Source organism: Silene latifolia, chromosome 2, assembly GCF_048544455.1.
Source record: "Silene latifolia isolate original U9 population chromosome 2, ASM4854445v1, whole genome shotgun sequence".
Taxonomy (NCBI): domain Eukaryota; kingdom Viridiplantae; phylum Streptophyta; class Magnoliopsida; order Caryophyllales; family Caryophyllaceae; genus Silene; species Silene latifolia.
The window spans coordinates 99,605,925-99,621,517 of NC_133527.1; the positions used below are offsets into that span (position 1 = coordinate 99,605,925).

At 35.6% G+C, this 15,593-nt stretch overlaps 2 long non-coding RNA genes and 1 pseudogene across 2 annotated transcripts; 1 reads left to right on the plus strand and 2 right to left on the minus strand.

The window, feature by feature from the left end:
* Positions 1–15,593, plus strand: part of LOC141641132 (uncharacterized) — a 225,159-nt pseudogene that overhangs the window by 33,049 nt on the left and 176,517 nt on the right.
* Positions 6,062–7,873, minus strand: LOC141629989 (uncharacterized). Its single transcript, XR_012537398.1, has 3 exons — positions 7,712–7,873; positions 7,545–7,612; positions 6,062–6,313 (listed from the first exon to the last, which is right to left on the minus strand). It is a non-coding gene; the product is annotated as an uncharacterized LOC141629989 (long non-coding RNA).
* Positions 10,294–13,964, minus strand: LOC141629994 (uncharacterized). Its single transcript, XR_012537399.1, has 4 exons — positions 13,803–13,964; positions 13,636–13,703; positions 12,297–12,382; positions 10,294–10,846 (listed from the first exon to the last, which is right to left on the minus strand). It is a non-coding gene; the product is annotated as an uncharacterized LOC141629994 (long non-coding RNA).

A 15,593-nucleotide genomic window follows, 5' to 3' on the forward strand; every position in this document is an offset into this window, starting at 1 on the left:
TTGATAGTTGTTGCCATATGATGGGAGATCGTTGTTTGTGCTGGTTTGTACTGCGAGGTTGATGTCTTATAGAGGATAGTTTGTAAAAGTTGAAGTATACATATAAGGTGACAGTCGATGTTAATAATGTTTGTTTGATAATTGCAAGAGTTGATATATACGTATGAGTAGAGCGTTAGACGGATGATGATGACATGGGGGGGATGATAATTAAGGAGAGTAGTATCGAAAGAAGGGTGAAGTTGTCTTTCCGTGTCGAGTGTGTTGGAAACGGGAGTTGAACTTCGGGGACGAAGTTCTTTTTTAGGGGGGAAGACTGTAATACCCGCCATTTTAGAGGCCCTTTGACCAGCGTTGACTGGCCTTGGGAGCGGGAATAGCCTTGGAAGTGAGTGCCAAAATCATCTTAGGTTGCGTGTTAAGAGTGTTACTCGACAGAGTAGAGTCTACTCGATCGAGTAGCTAGGTTACTCGATCGAGTAGGGGGCCACTCGATCGAGTACCGGGTTTTCAGCGAGGGTTTTATATCGCGTTTTGTTAAATCCGCATATCACTTCCGCCGCTTTCCTCCTATCCTTCAGTCGCCTCTTTCCCTTCCCTTCACCTCAAAACCTCCATGGAAGCCTTTTGAAGATCCTTGTGCCTTAGGAAAGCGTCTCTTGAGTCGGGTAGCGGTCTTTTGCTGAGTTTCTCCCTGGTGGTATGTCATAATCATCATCCGTGTCCTTGTTCTTCATAGTTAGGGTTTTCTTGTTAGTAGTATAGAATTGTATTGTCGTTATAGGCTTTGCTTGGTCGCTGGACACGTTGTTTGTCGGCATGGATTGGTTGCAGTTTCTTAAAGGTAGGTTCGCCTACTCAGTTTCTGTAGATGGTCGAGCGTGTCAGTTGTTGTGAGTGTTTTGTGTTTGCTTAGTGTCGTAATTGTATGGTGACGATTGTGATGGTGATTGTGGTTGTTGTCTCTGGTTCTCGAGATGCGTCTCGGCTGAGTGGGGTCACTTGCGGGAGTGACTTCACGTCCTAGTTTCGCCCTCCGTGGAACCCGCCACGGGAGGGGATGTGCACATTAATGGACAGGGTTGTCGCTCATTATGAGGAGCGGGGATTTGGTGGGAACGGCTGCGGTCCCCCACTGGCAGGACTGGTCCAGTGGACAGTCAGTGACAGAGTTGGTTGAATTACCGTGATTGTGTTGAGATTGGTAGCATTGTATTGTGTTGATAATTGTAGTTGCCGTTGTCGTATCTTATCTCAGTACTGACCTTGTGTGGTTGTTTGTTTGTTATGTGTCTGCCGTGATCTCTTATGGTGAGCAGTCGGTCTTAGCAGGTGTTGATGTTGTTGATAGCTGGAGTCCGGGCAGGGATGAGTCTTCACGAGATTCGATGGTCGTAGCTAGTGGTCTTTGATTTGTATCTTTCATATCATTTGTTGGTTTAAACCGCTTGTAAAACATTGTAATAGTTCTTTTATCGATGTTTGATTATTACTATCCTCGGGCAACCGAGTTGGTAATGCCCTTATATACTAAGGAAGGCCTAGTTAAGGCTCCTCTGAATATGGGGGTGTTACAAGTATGGTGATAGTGTACTTGAATTGGTAAATTTACATTCTCCTCAATTATGAATTATTATCGTTCACTTGCATTGGTAAATTCATGTACATTATGGTTCATCTCGTCTAATTTTTATTATTGTCTTTTAGGGTGATGCTTTTGCTCGGTTTTTGGGTGAAAATCAATCAACTATTCAGAAAAGTAATATAGTAATGGGCATGGATCCTACAATAGCAATGCTTCCATGGAGAAATAACATAAATATTTTTGACTGTGGTATTTACACTATTAGGCACATGGAAACATTTATGGGAATAGCCACTTGGGACTGTGGACTGTCCAAAATTGATGTGAGTTTTACATTTCAATTGTAACTTATTTAGACCAAATCAATGTTATCTTGTTGGTTATTAAATTCTAATTTCATTTTTTTTTTGCATATGAGATCGTTGACAATGTTGAGATTCAAGTACCTATGCACGCTACTAACATTTGAGCACAACAAACGTCGTAACAACATTATTAGACATGAATTAGCGTGTCACGACACTCACAAATAGTTCCTGAATATGATTTATTAGTTTTCTTTTGTGTTGTCGACATATCTGGCGTTAGTTGATGTCTATTGGGTTTACTGTATTGATAATGTACTTTTGATCTTTGGCGTATGTACAGCAAAGTTGTACTGGATGTGCATTCATCCCAAGCTACTTGTTATAATGTACATTCTATAATGATCTATTGTCCATTTTAAGGAAAACAAATGTTCTCCAAAATCAATGATGTTCTTGCTTTAATACGAGAATGTTTATTTTAAGGAAAACAAATTTACATCCTGTGTAACTTTCTTACTTTAGGATCTCACAATTGATACAATTAATTTTTATCGTGCGTGGTCATTTTAATACGAGAATGTTCATTTTAAGGAAAACAAAAAAATATACTCCGTATACACTAATATTTAAACAAATCATATGAGAAGAGGGCAGAAAAGAGAAGGAAAATAGCAATATTCGAAATTGAGTAAATATGTACAATTAGTATTTTAATTTAACTATTACTTCTATATCATATGTTGCACACAAATTTCCTACTTGCCCAAATAACCCCAACAAACGTAAATTTAGGGTGGACCTAATAATACCTATTATGGAAGTATAGCCAATTTATGTTCAATTATAAAACACACAATTAGGTGTAAATCTAAAATAGATAAAAGGAATACTTCTTTCAAACAATCTTTCCAAAGAAAATACTTCTTTCAACTACGGAGTATTAGGTAACTTCTCCATAAATTTTGATTATACCCCACCTTCGTTTTCAATACTTCTTCATTGCCAGGTAATCACGTTCATTTACTAACTTGTCCTGAATTTCGTCTATTCTTTTGGTGTATTTCTTAGGTAATTATACTTGGTTGATTTAAATCATTGACATAATCACCTGAAAATCCCGCCTCTTTTGTTGGTTACATTTTCGTCGTTTTCAGTTTATGGGATGTTCATGTCAAGTTTAATGGGATGTTATTTATTGATTACAATTGTGTGAGATTTACGTGTGTTGGGGTAATTGGGGCAAGTAGGAAATTGTGTACAACATATGAAATAGGAGTAATAGGTAAATTAAAATACTAATTGTACAATTTACTCAATTTCGAATATTGCTCACAGTGTTCATCGTTCAATTAATAGTGTTTTTAAAGTTTACAGTATGATGTTCTAAATGCTATCGTTCAATGAACATTTGGGAATAACCATTCTTAATCTGTCTACAGAGGAAATCATGTCATTATTTTGCTTGGGATTGGTAACAAATTCTGAAGAGGAAGACAGAAAACAATTCATTGAACATCATCTTGACGCAAAGAAGAGAATGCTAGGATGGCTATTTAATGGAAAGGACGCCATAATTGCAGGGGTGGAGGACAACTATGGAAAAAACACAGTACTACAAGGTGAAACGTACATGCTACAAATATTTCAAAAAGTTAATCAAGGTGACAAACATAACATGGAAGCAGTATGCAAGTGTTGGGCTAAGATGTTTATCTTACACAATGAGGAAGCCCGTTTAAGAGAGGAATATGAAAGGAGATTACAGACAAGCATTTCATTTGGGGTTAGAACGACTACCAGGGATAATGTAGTGGTTTTCCGAAGGTGTCTTTGTTACTTGACATACAATCTCTTAACAAGGAGGACATTGCACCTGTTTCAATATCATTTGGCACCCGAGTTAGGAAATCTTGTTGTTGTAGACAGTGAAGAAGAAGATTGTGACTCTATCCCGACATCAATTTCCCGACCAGCGGTCGAACTTGCTTTTATTCTATTAAATCAAACCGAGTAATACTATATATAAACAGCTGAGGTACATTTGAGTATAAGTTTTATATTTACCTCATACCCCTTGTACCTACTGTTGATTTTCAATGTCCATTCAGAATATAAGAATATAAGTACATTCTCTTATTTGTTAATGATATTTCATTATATTGACGTAGTACCTTTTGTAATTTTTGGATTTTCGATATATCATGAAAAGAATTGTCCCATCGTTGTATTTACAATGTCCATTACGTGCATTAACAATGTACCATTTAAATTAAATAATATAAATTAATGCATCTAATAATTACACTCTCAGATGCAAGTTGTAAAATAATTCAGGTGAAAAGACACTACTATTCATGATTATTTGATTAAATGAGACATGTGTCAAATGGCAGTTGTAAACTAATGCATGTGAAAAGACAAATAATACTACACTCATAAATTGTAACTTCTCCTATTCTTATCCAAAGCAGTTTATATATAAAACTCACTATAAATACTTATCTAAACTAGTGTGCTAATGTGACACCCTCATTTATTGCGGAAAAGTAAACACGTAATTCTACAGAAAAACTGGTAGGATATGTTTGTAATTGGTTCAACTAGCCAAAAACCTGTAATTTCAAAAATAATTTTCTAAACCAATCACAACATTTCCAAGTCTCCCAGAAGCGGGTGCCAAAACCTGCAATGCTAATGAACTACTTTACATGTCATAGCTAAATAAGAAAATAGAATGATACAAACCAAAAATAGAAAAGGGAGACATATGTCCCTAAAATGTATGTGACATAAAAAGGGTCACAATGAAATAAAACCAGTCTAGGTCCCAAGGTTACTTTGCTCGCTAGCTCGTCCATGTACCCCATATATGCATCACCTACACTCATTCGCATTTTATACAAATACGAAAGCCACAGTCAGTGGGGAGTAACTCCGAGTTCTCCCAGCCACGAAATGTCATAATTAATATAACATGTAAACATAAGAATATGAATACGAATCACACAATGCCTTAGCATATAAATGCTAGACAATCGTGCTTATCAGGTGAACACCAATATAACAACACATAGTCCTAGCATGGGAATACTAGACCGACTCATACTACACTATCATGTGAATCACATAACATCCAGGAATCCAAACTCTATCAACCATAGCCGGCTTGCATCTCACCTTCTATGATTCATAGAATCATCAAACAAGAAAGGGCAATATATCAAAGACAGGCATAAGTTCTTAGTCCCGTCAATAGTCACTTTGTAACTCAAGTCTATACCACGAGGTAGGGAAGGTAATCGAACCGGTATCTTGGCTCAGCGGTTACTATTAAGAAAACATGGCCAAGAGACAACACAACCCTAGCCTAAAATCTGCGCAGACCTAGACATGCGGATACACACCACCGCACCCAAGACTCACAACTTTTTTTAAAACAAAGTGAAGTGAGTACCCTAAGGACACCACCGAAGGGTCGGCTAGTACTCAAGCTGACCCCATACTATCAAAATTAGTACCTGAGGTCATGCCCCAACTTGGATAAACATCCACTAGTCAGGAACACAAAGGCTATCAAGCGGTGAACATATACTCGTCAGAGACTATAAAGACCTATCTATGATGAAGGCCGAAATACTCACCTAGGACCTAGTCACAAATAGTCCCGACTTGAATATTTTAGCCCACACCACCCAAGACTCACCACATAAGTCAAGTAAGACACCCACTTAACCTTAAGAGGGCAAAAAGTCCTACTTACCAACATAAATTCTAACATTCTATCATGTGAAAGCTATATAAATGTCTATTTACAAAGATACAATCCCAACAGTTCCTCAATAAGAATTCAATACTAATTTCCAATCCTAGCAATTATAACAATATAAAAGGCTTTAGGGGAAACTAGGGTCATTACTACAAATAAGAAGCTATTTAAATTCAACTAACTAAATAAGAAACTATTTAAATTCAACTAATTAAACATGTGAAATAGAGATATAATAAATGGCCTAAAACAAGAAAAAGGCCGATTATCTAATTCATTCAACCGAATTTTTACCCGCAACCCCACCTGCGGCAGTGCGGGTCAAATTGCGGTGACCAATCACTCAATTAATCGACATCGCATCGACCAAAGGGACTAAGGCTCAGTTTTCGGCACAATCAACAAAACATTTCAATTATAGCTATAACATTCATTTTGCTATTTCCAAATTCTATCATGTGAAAAATGAAAGTAAAACATTATCAATCACCTAAACACTTAACAAACAACAAGCACCACATCTACTACTAATGTGACATTAATTCATCGAGTAACTCGGAATAGTTACCTTACGCTAGCAAAGAGACAAGCAAAAACTTGAGAAAGCTTCTAAAACCCAAAACTACTCTTCCTCTTCAACCACATATGAGCCACCTAAAATAATTAAGTGGAAGGACGATATTAACGAATTATCTTTATATAAAATATGAGACGAAAATTAATTTAATTATATTTTAAATAAACCAAACTAGCGTCAAAACAATTTATAGATACGGCCCAAACTCGCGACTTAGCCAGGCCATCGCCTTAGGCCACGGCCAGCCACGGCCAAAGCCACCACAGCCAGGCCACGGCTAGCTACGGCTAGGCTGCTGCCACAAAGCTACGAGGCCACGCCCAGTGCAGTGTAGGGCCACGGCCAGGCTACACCCTCTTCTCCCGGCCGTCCCTAGGACGGTTTCCTAGGCCAAACCACGACGGATACCACCCAAACAAAAGACCCAAACCCAACATGTATATGTACTTGAGACGTTAGCAAAGAGGTTGGTTCAATTTAACATAAAGAAGCCCGTCAAAACAACCCGTCAAAACAGCCCAACAAAACCCAGTTTTCATGGTTCAAAAAGCTCATTTGTGACCGTCTTAAGACGAAATTTTAAGCATGAAAATGATAGTATTCCTCCAAACAAATTGCCCAACATTATTCCCCACTCCACCAAGAATCCAAAGGTACCATATTGTTCGGCACCCGGATGAACCCATCTTACCACACAAACCCACTATCATACAAACTAGCTCAAAACACTCGTACTGTAAGCAGTCTATCTTGTAAACAATGTAATACTACAATCATTCAACTCCTGCCTAGTCATTTTGCCTTTCAACCAAATCCAATGTAAATTACCACGTGTGACTAACTTGATCACCATTATCTCTTGGTTTATATTAATTGTCTATAGCCCATTATGCGATGCTCACTACCAAAACACGATGGATTCATCCACGTTTTTCTTGTTGATAACCAAATGCATAAGAAATTTCATTAGCCAATGACCTAGTAATTCGTGTATACTCTCCATAATGAATTATATTATAGCCCTCTCCACTAATCACCAAATCCTTTCATAAAGTCTGTCATCTAAAAGAATACCTAATACATCTCCTTATACCAATCATCAATGTAAATAAAATCGTTTACCCCAAATAAATCAATCCTTATATAACAGTTAATACGAATATATTGAACAAACTGACTTATAAGACCGTCACATGCTACAATAATATGGAAATTTCATAAAGAATGAAACTTTAACACAAGTAAGCATCCAATATACAAACTAGCATACAAAATCGACTTAGTAACGAATAATCCTATCACCGTTACCTTAAACGCTCCTTATTCTTCGAATAAATGGTCCACAAGGCACGAGCCTCACCCCGGGTCTTCGAATCCTTCATAAAAGGGCAAGAAAACGGAATAAAGAAGCTAAAAGACGACACTTTTATAAGACGGCGAAAGACGAAACCACTACGAAAAGGAGATTTTCTTACCTTAAAAGGACGAGGAAAGGACGAGGAAGCTAATGGTACAAAAATTATCGAATTTGGTTGAGAATGGAGGCGGGATCTGAGGTTTTAAGGTCGGGATGAAAATGAATGGTGATGGAGCTGTGTTTGTTGTTGTTGCTGGTAAAACGAAAAGGGAAAGGGAAAGTGAAGGGGGTGGGACGGGTAGGTTAGATAATAATAATAATAATAATAATAATAATAATAATAATAATAATAATAATACACCAGCTAGCTTGCTAGCTTCTAATTATACGTACGTTTCTTCATCGTTAAGTAATTTCGCTCGTTTTTAAAACCGCCTCGAGTTAATAAAATCGGTTTTTAGTAAAAGTTTCAGAAATAAAACGGAATTAATAATAAATAAATTTAATGAGTGAAAATAAAATAAACTCAGCTAGTTAACGTAAATAATACAAAATTAGCTCGAATCGGAATTATTAGCAATTTTTACGAAACTAACGGATATTAATAAAAATTGCTAATTTAGTGAAATAAGCTCAAAATAGCTAATTGGACGGTTTTGTTCCCAAAATCCATCTCGGGTTTACTTAAAACAACTTTCATAAGGACTCGTAAAGAAACGGAAATTATTAAATAAATAAACTCGGACTAATTTCAATAAATTCGAACTAACTTTAAATAAACTTATTAATGATTATTAAATTTAACGTAACGAGTTATAATGAAATTAATTAATTAGCTGAGAAAATAAATATATAAATTGTTAACCAACGAAATTAAATATAAAGTAGCAATTAAAAGAATTTTATCCAACTTATTAAAATACGGGGTGTTACAATCACCTCATCTTTTAAAAAGTTTCGTCCTCGAAACTTGAAAGTATAAATGGAAGGTCAAGAAAATAAAACTGGAATTTTTTTGAAATTGGTAACCCACAATATTAAAAGGTTGCAAATAGTAAGAATTAAAATTCTTTCAAAGTTTCAAATAAAATTTTCTGTCAGAACCAGATTCTCATCAAAGGAACGGAAGTGTTCTCGTTACGTATTCAAGAACATCACATTCCAAATCAAAGATAAGGTCAAAAGGCAAATTATTTGTATAAGTCAAAATCAAAATACCTTCAAAAACATTAATGAAGAGTTTTCAAAAATATAAGCCTCATTCATGGAAAGGAAATGCTCTTGTCGTGCACACAAGAACGCTAACTTTCCAAGTCAGAGACAAATTTAAAACAAAAACTATTCGCCGACAAGCGTAGAACAAGTTATCAAACGTTTTCAATAACTAGTTCTAACATCCGATCAACGTTAAAATCAAAATATGAGAAAGGTAATCTACTCAAATTTTCTTTTGCAAAAAGCCAAAATAGAAATAAAGGTTTCACCTTTAAACTAAAAGGGGAGTTAAATTTCTGAAGTATAATATTAAACTTTGACAAAGGCATCATAATTAGATCAAAGTGAATAGAAATTGGATAAAATTTACAAAAATCTCGGGTTTAGCAACTGAAAACCATGATAAGGAAGTCTATACTCAAAGAATAATTAGAGAATCAAATCGAATTTTCATTTTTCAAATCATTACAAGTAGGGAAAATTTTGTAATGGAGATATAAATTTTTAACAACGAACCAAAAATAGTAGTTTGAAATATTTAGAAATTGTGTGAAATGAAAAGTAAGTTAGACATCATAGATACAAGTATGCTAAGAGGGTTCAAGTTTAACCAACAAAAGAGTTATGACGAACTTCCTAGGGATAAGAATTGAAGTCAAATTTACAAGGATGTCAAAGATAGAGTTTCACAGGATACGAGTGTCAAACTTAAAGGAGGAGCAAGATGAAGCGAGGAAAGGAGGTATGAACGGTAACGCTCATGATCAAGGAGAAAGGGAAATTAGACAACAAGGGAACTTAAGCAACATATCAGGGTGTGAGACTAAAAGAGTCGAATCATAAAGATAACTAGTTAACAACCAGTAAGAGATATTAGAATTAGGGAGGTATTCAAGACAAGGAAATAACGAGTAAACTTTTATACTTAAGAATCACATCCAACCAAGGTTAACATTCCTCAAAAGAAAGAGAACTATCTAAAAGGCGTTAAGGGAAGATAAGTAAGGAACAAAGGACAAGTTAGGAGTACAAGCGTAGCTTTTAAAGTAAAACAGAAGGGAGTTTAGAAGGAGGATAAGCACCAAGAGATTAAGAATAAGGCGAGATACGAAAAGAACGAGAAACATCTTCAATGAAGTAGAAGCATTATTCAAAGGTTGAACAAATCTTCAATCCTAAGCAAAAGGCGCTAAATCTTGATCTTCGTAAAATATAAGTGTCCTTTCAATGGAACGGAGATACTCTTGGCGATCACTCAAGAACATCAATATTCCAATTCAAAGACATAAAAATACATTTTTACACCAACAAATGATAAAACTAATTATCAGACGTCTCCAATAACAAGCTTTAACACTAATTGACGTTAAAACCAGTGAAAAACATTAAAATATTTTCAAAACCTTTAGTTCAAATTTTTTTTTTTTTTAAATAAAGGTAATAACCCCATTAGCTATAGATAAGTTCACGGTCATTGATCTAAGAACGCAACAATTATTAAATGACAATCAACAAACAGGTTAGTACCTAACAAAGAGCAAACACAAAGAGACTACAACATAAGGTCCTAAATCTACCCATCTTACCCATCTCTCAAGTTTATTATTTTAAGGTCAAGTTATTTATATTGGGGTGCACAAACGTGCGTCGGGAGCAAATATGCTCTGATACCAACTGTGACACCCTCATTTATTGCGGAAAAGTAAACACGTAATTCTACAGAAAAACTGGTAGGATATGTTTGTAATTGGTTCAACTAGCCAAAAACCTGTAATTTCAAAAATAATTTTCTAAACCAATCACAACATTTCCAAGTCTCCCAGAAGCGGGTGCCAAAACCTGCAATGCTAATGAACTACTTTACATGTCATAGCTAAATAAGAAAATAGAATGATACAAACCAAAAATAGAAAAGGGAGACATATGTCCCTAAAATGTATGTGACATAAAAAGGGTCACAATGAAATAAAACCAGTCTAGGTCCCAAGGTTACTTTGCTCGCTAGCTCGTCCATGTACCCCATATATGCATCACCTACCTGTCATTCGCATTTTATACAAATACGAAAGCCACAGTCAGTGGGGAGTAACTCCGAGTTCTCCCAGCCACGAAATGTCATAATTAATATAACATGTAAACATAAGAATATGAATACGAATCACACAATGCCTTAGCATATAAATGCTAGACAATCGTGCTTATCAGGTGAACACCAATATAACAACACATAGTCCTAGCATGGGAATACTAGACCGACTCATACTACACTATCATGTGAATCACATAACATCCAGGAATCCAAACTCTATCAACCATAGCCGGCTTGCATCTCACCTTCTATGATTCATAGAATCATCAAACAAGAAAGGGCAATATATCAAAGACAGGCATAAGTTCTTAGTCCCGTCAATAGTCACTTTGTAACTCAAGTCTATACCACGAGGTAGGGAAGGTAATCGAACCGGTATCTTGGCTCAGCGGTTACTATTAAGAAAACATGGCCAAGAGACAACACAACCCTAGCCTAAAATCTGCGCAGACCTAGACATGCGGATACACACCACCGCACCCAAGACTCACAACTTTTTTTAAAACAAAGTGAAGTGAGTACCCTAAGGACACCACCGAAGGGTCGGCTAGTACTCAAGCTGACCCCATACTATCAAAATTAGTACCTGAGGTCATGCCCCAACTTGGATAAACATCCACTAGTCAGGAACACAAAGGCTATCAAGCAGTGAACATATACTCGTCAGAGACTATAAAGACCTATCTATGATGAAGGCCGAAATACTCACCTAGGACCTAGTCACAGCTAGTCCCAGCTTGAATATTTTAGCCCACACCACCCAAGACTCACCACATAAGTCAAGTAAGACACCCACTTAACCTTAAGAGGGCAAAAAGTCCTACTTACCAACATAAATTCTAACATTCTATCATGTGAAAGCTATATAAATGTCTATTTACAAAGATACAATCCCAACAGTTCCTCAATAAGAATTCAATACTAATTTCCAATCCTAGCAATTATAACAATATAAAAGGCTTTAGGGGAAACTAGGGTCATTACTACAAATAAGAAGCTATTTAAATTCAACTAACTAAATAAGAAACTATTTAAATTCAACTAATTAAACATGTGAAATAGAGATATAATAAATGGCCTAAAACAAGAAAAAGGCCGATTATCTAATTCATTCAACCGAATTTTTACCCGCAACCCCACTGCGACAGTGCACGGTCAAATTGCGGTGACCAATCACTCAATTAATCGACATCGCATCGATCAAAGGGACTAAGGCTCGGTTTTGACAATCAACAAAACATTTCAATTATAGCTATAACATTCATTTTGCTATTTCCAAATTCTATCATGTGAAAAATGAAAGTAAAACATTATCAATCACCTAAACACTTAACAAACAACAAGCACCACATCTACTACTAATGTGACATTAATTCATCGAGTAACTCGGAATAGTTACCTTACGCTAGCAAAGAGACAAGCAAAAACTTGAGAAAGCTTCTAAAACCCAAAACTACTCTTCCTCTTCAACCACATATGAGCCACCTAAAATAATTAAGTGGAAGGACGATATTAACGAATTATCTTTATATAAAATATGAGACGAAAATTAATTTAATTATATTTTAAATAAACCAAACTAGCGTCAAAACAATTTATAGATACGGCCCAAACTCGCGACTTAGCCAGGCCATCGCTTAGGCCACGGCCAAAGCATCGCCTTAGGCCACGGCCAGGCCCACGGCCAGGCCACAGCCAGGCCACGGCTAGCTACGGCTAGGCTGGCTGCCAGGCTACTGACGAAAGACCCCGGTGCAAAGAGTAGGGCCACGGCCAGGCTACACCCTACTTGTCCCGGCCCCTAGGACGGTTTCCTAGGCCAAACCACGACGGATACCACCCAAACAAAAGACCCAAACCCAACATGTATATGTACTTGAGACGTTAGCAAAGAGGTTGGTTCAATTTAACATAAAGAAGCCCGTCAAAACAACCCGTCAAAACAGCCCAACAAAACCCAGTTTTCATGGTTCAAAAAGCTCATTTGTGACCGTCTTAAGACGAAATTTTAAGCATGAAAATGATAGTATTCCTCCAAACAAATTGCCCAACATTATTCCCCACTCCACCAAGAATCCAAAGGTACCATATTGTTCGGCACCCGGATGAACCCATCTTACCACACAAACCCACTATCATACAAACTAGCTCAAAACACTCGTACTGTAAGCAGTCTATCTTGTAAACAATGTAATACTACAATCATTCAACTCCTGCCTAGTCATTTTGCCTTTCAACCAAATCCAATGTAAATTACCACGTGTGACTAACTTGATCACCATTATCTCTTGGTTTATATTAATTGTCTATAGCCCATTATGCGATGCTCACCAGCCAAAACACGATGGATTCATCCACGTTTTTCTTGTTGATAACCAAATGCATAAGAAATTTCATTAGCCAACAGCCTAGTAATTCGTGTATACTCTCCATAATGAATTATATTATAGCCCTCTCCACTAATCACCAAATCCTTTCATAAAGTCTGTCATCTAAAAGAATACCTAATACATCTCCTTATACCAATCATCAATGTAAATAAAATCGTTTACCCCAAATAAATCAATCCTTATATAACAGTTAATACGAATATATTGAACAAACTGACTTATAAGACCGTCACATGCTACAATAATATGGAAATTTCATAAAGAATGAAACTTTAACACAAGTAAGCATCCAATATACAAACTAGCATACAAAATCGACTTAGTAACGAATAATCCTATCACCGTTACCTTAAACGCTCCTTATTCTTCGAATAAATGGTCCACAAGGCACGAGCCTCACCCCGGGTCTTCGAATCCTTCATAAAAGGGCAAGAAAACGGAATAAAGAAGCTAAAAGACGACACTTTTATAAGACGGCGAAAGACGAAACCACTACGAAAAGGAGATTTTCTTACCTTAAAAGGACGAGGAAAGGACGAGGAAGCTAATGGTACAAAAATTATCGAATTTGGTTGAGAATGGAGGCGGGATCTGAGGTTTTAAGGTCGGGATGAAAATGAATGGTGATGGAGCTGTGTTTGTTGTTGTTGCTGGTAAAACGAAAAGGGAAAGGGAAAGTGAAGGGGGTGGGACGGGTAGGTTAGATAATAATAATAATAATAATAATAATAATAATACACCAGCTAGCTTGCTAGCTTCTAATTATACGTACGTTTCTTCATCGTTAAGTAATTTCGCTCGTTTTTAAAACCGCCTCGAGTTAATAAAATCGGTTTTTAGTAAAAGTTTCAGAAATAAAACGGAATTAATAATAAATAAATTTAATGAGTGAAAATAAAATAAACTCAGCTAGTTAACGTAAATAATACAAAATTAGCTCGAATCGGAATTATTAGCAATTTTTACGAAACTAACGGATATTAATAAAAATTGCTAATTTAGTGAAATAAGCTCAAAATAGCTAATTGGACGGTTTTGTTCCCAAAATCCATCTCGGGTTTACTTAAAACAACTTTCATAAGGACTCGTAAAGAAACGGAAATTATTAAATAAATAAACTCGGACTAATTTCAATAAATTCGAACTAACTTTAAATAAACTTATTAATGATTATTAAATTTAACGTAACGAGTTATAATGAAATTAATTAATTAGCTGAGAAAATAAATATATAAATTGTTAACCAACGAAATTAAATATAAAGTAGCAATTAAAAGAATTTTATCCAACTTATTAAAATACGGGGTGTTACAGCTAATTACAAAATCTAAGGAATAATCATACAAACCATCTTCACTCCCTTAAAAAGGTACTCTAGTTTCTGTTTTTTTTCCTTTTGTTCTTGTTATTTTTCCCTGCAAAAGAAATGCATATCTTTATGTAAATAAGTATATTGAATATTATTGCAAGAATAATGCAGTAATGGAATTCTAATATGCTCTGGTAATTTATTTCATACAAATAAAGGTTCATATATAATGTATTCGTGCCAATGTCCATAGTCATGCCTTTAAAGGAACATTTATTTTATTGATAATGTTCATAGGAAATATTGTTATGTATTTTGATATAGCATATATAAAAAATGTATTGAAAGTTAATGATAGTAAACGACATAATACTATTTAATTAACATTAGAAATACTTACAAAAGCCATTCAAGACTGTTTCATAATCAGTTTAAATATAAAACTCACTATAAATACTTGTCTAAACTAGTGTGCTAATTACAAAATCTATGGAATAATCATATAGAAAACGTCTTCACTCCCTTGAAAAGGTGCTCTGGTTTCTGGTTTTTTTTGTTCTTATTATTTTATCCCTGCAAAAGAAATGCATATCTTTATGTAAATAGTAGCCTATATAACATTCAGATTATTTCATTTATAAGTATTATTTGATTAATCAGTATGTCTTTTTATCTTGTGAAAAGAAATATATAGTTTAGTCCCCAGACGAATTAAAAGTTGTTTCAGGTCTGAAAATCAAACTGCATTTGTGGCTGGAACGTTTTGCCAAAATTAAGTATAGTAGATATTTCAATCTGGCAACGTGCTTAATATTTGCAGGAGAAGATTATTTTACCTTTTGCTGTAATCTGTTTTCACAATAACATTGTTTGCTTTTTGCATGATTATACAATGTCAAAGCCCACGTTAATTTGTTTTACCCTATAGTATGACCTTAAATATGGTTGAAGTTGGTACTTCACATAATGCCTTAAGTTTATTGTCACTCTTTTTAAA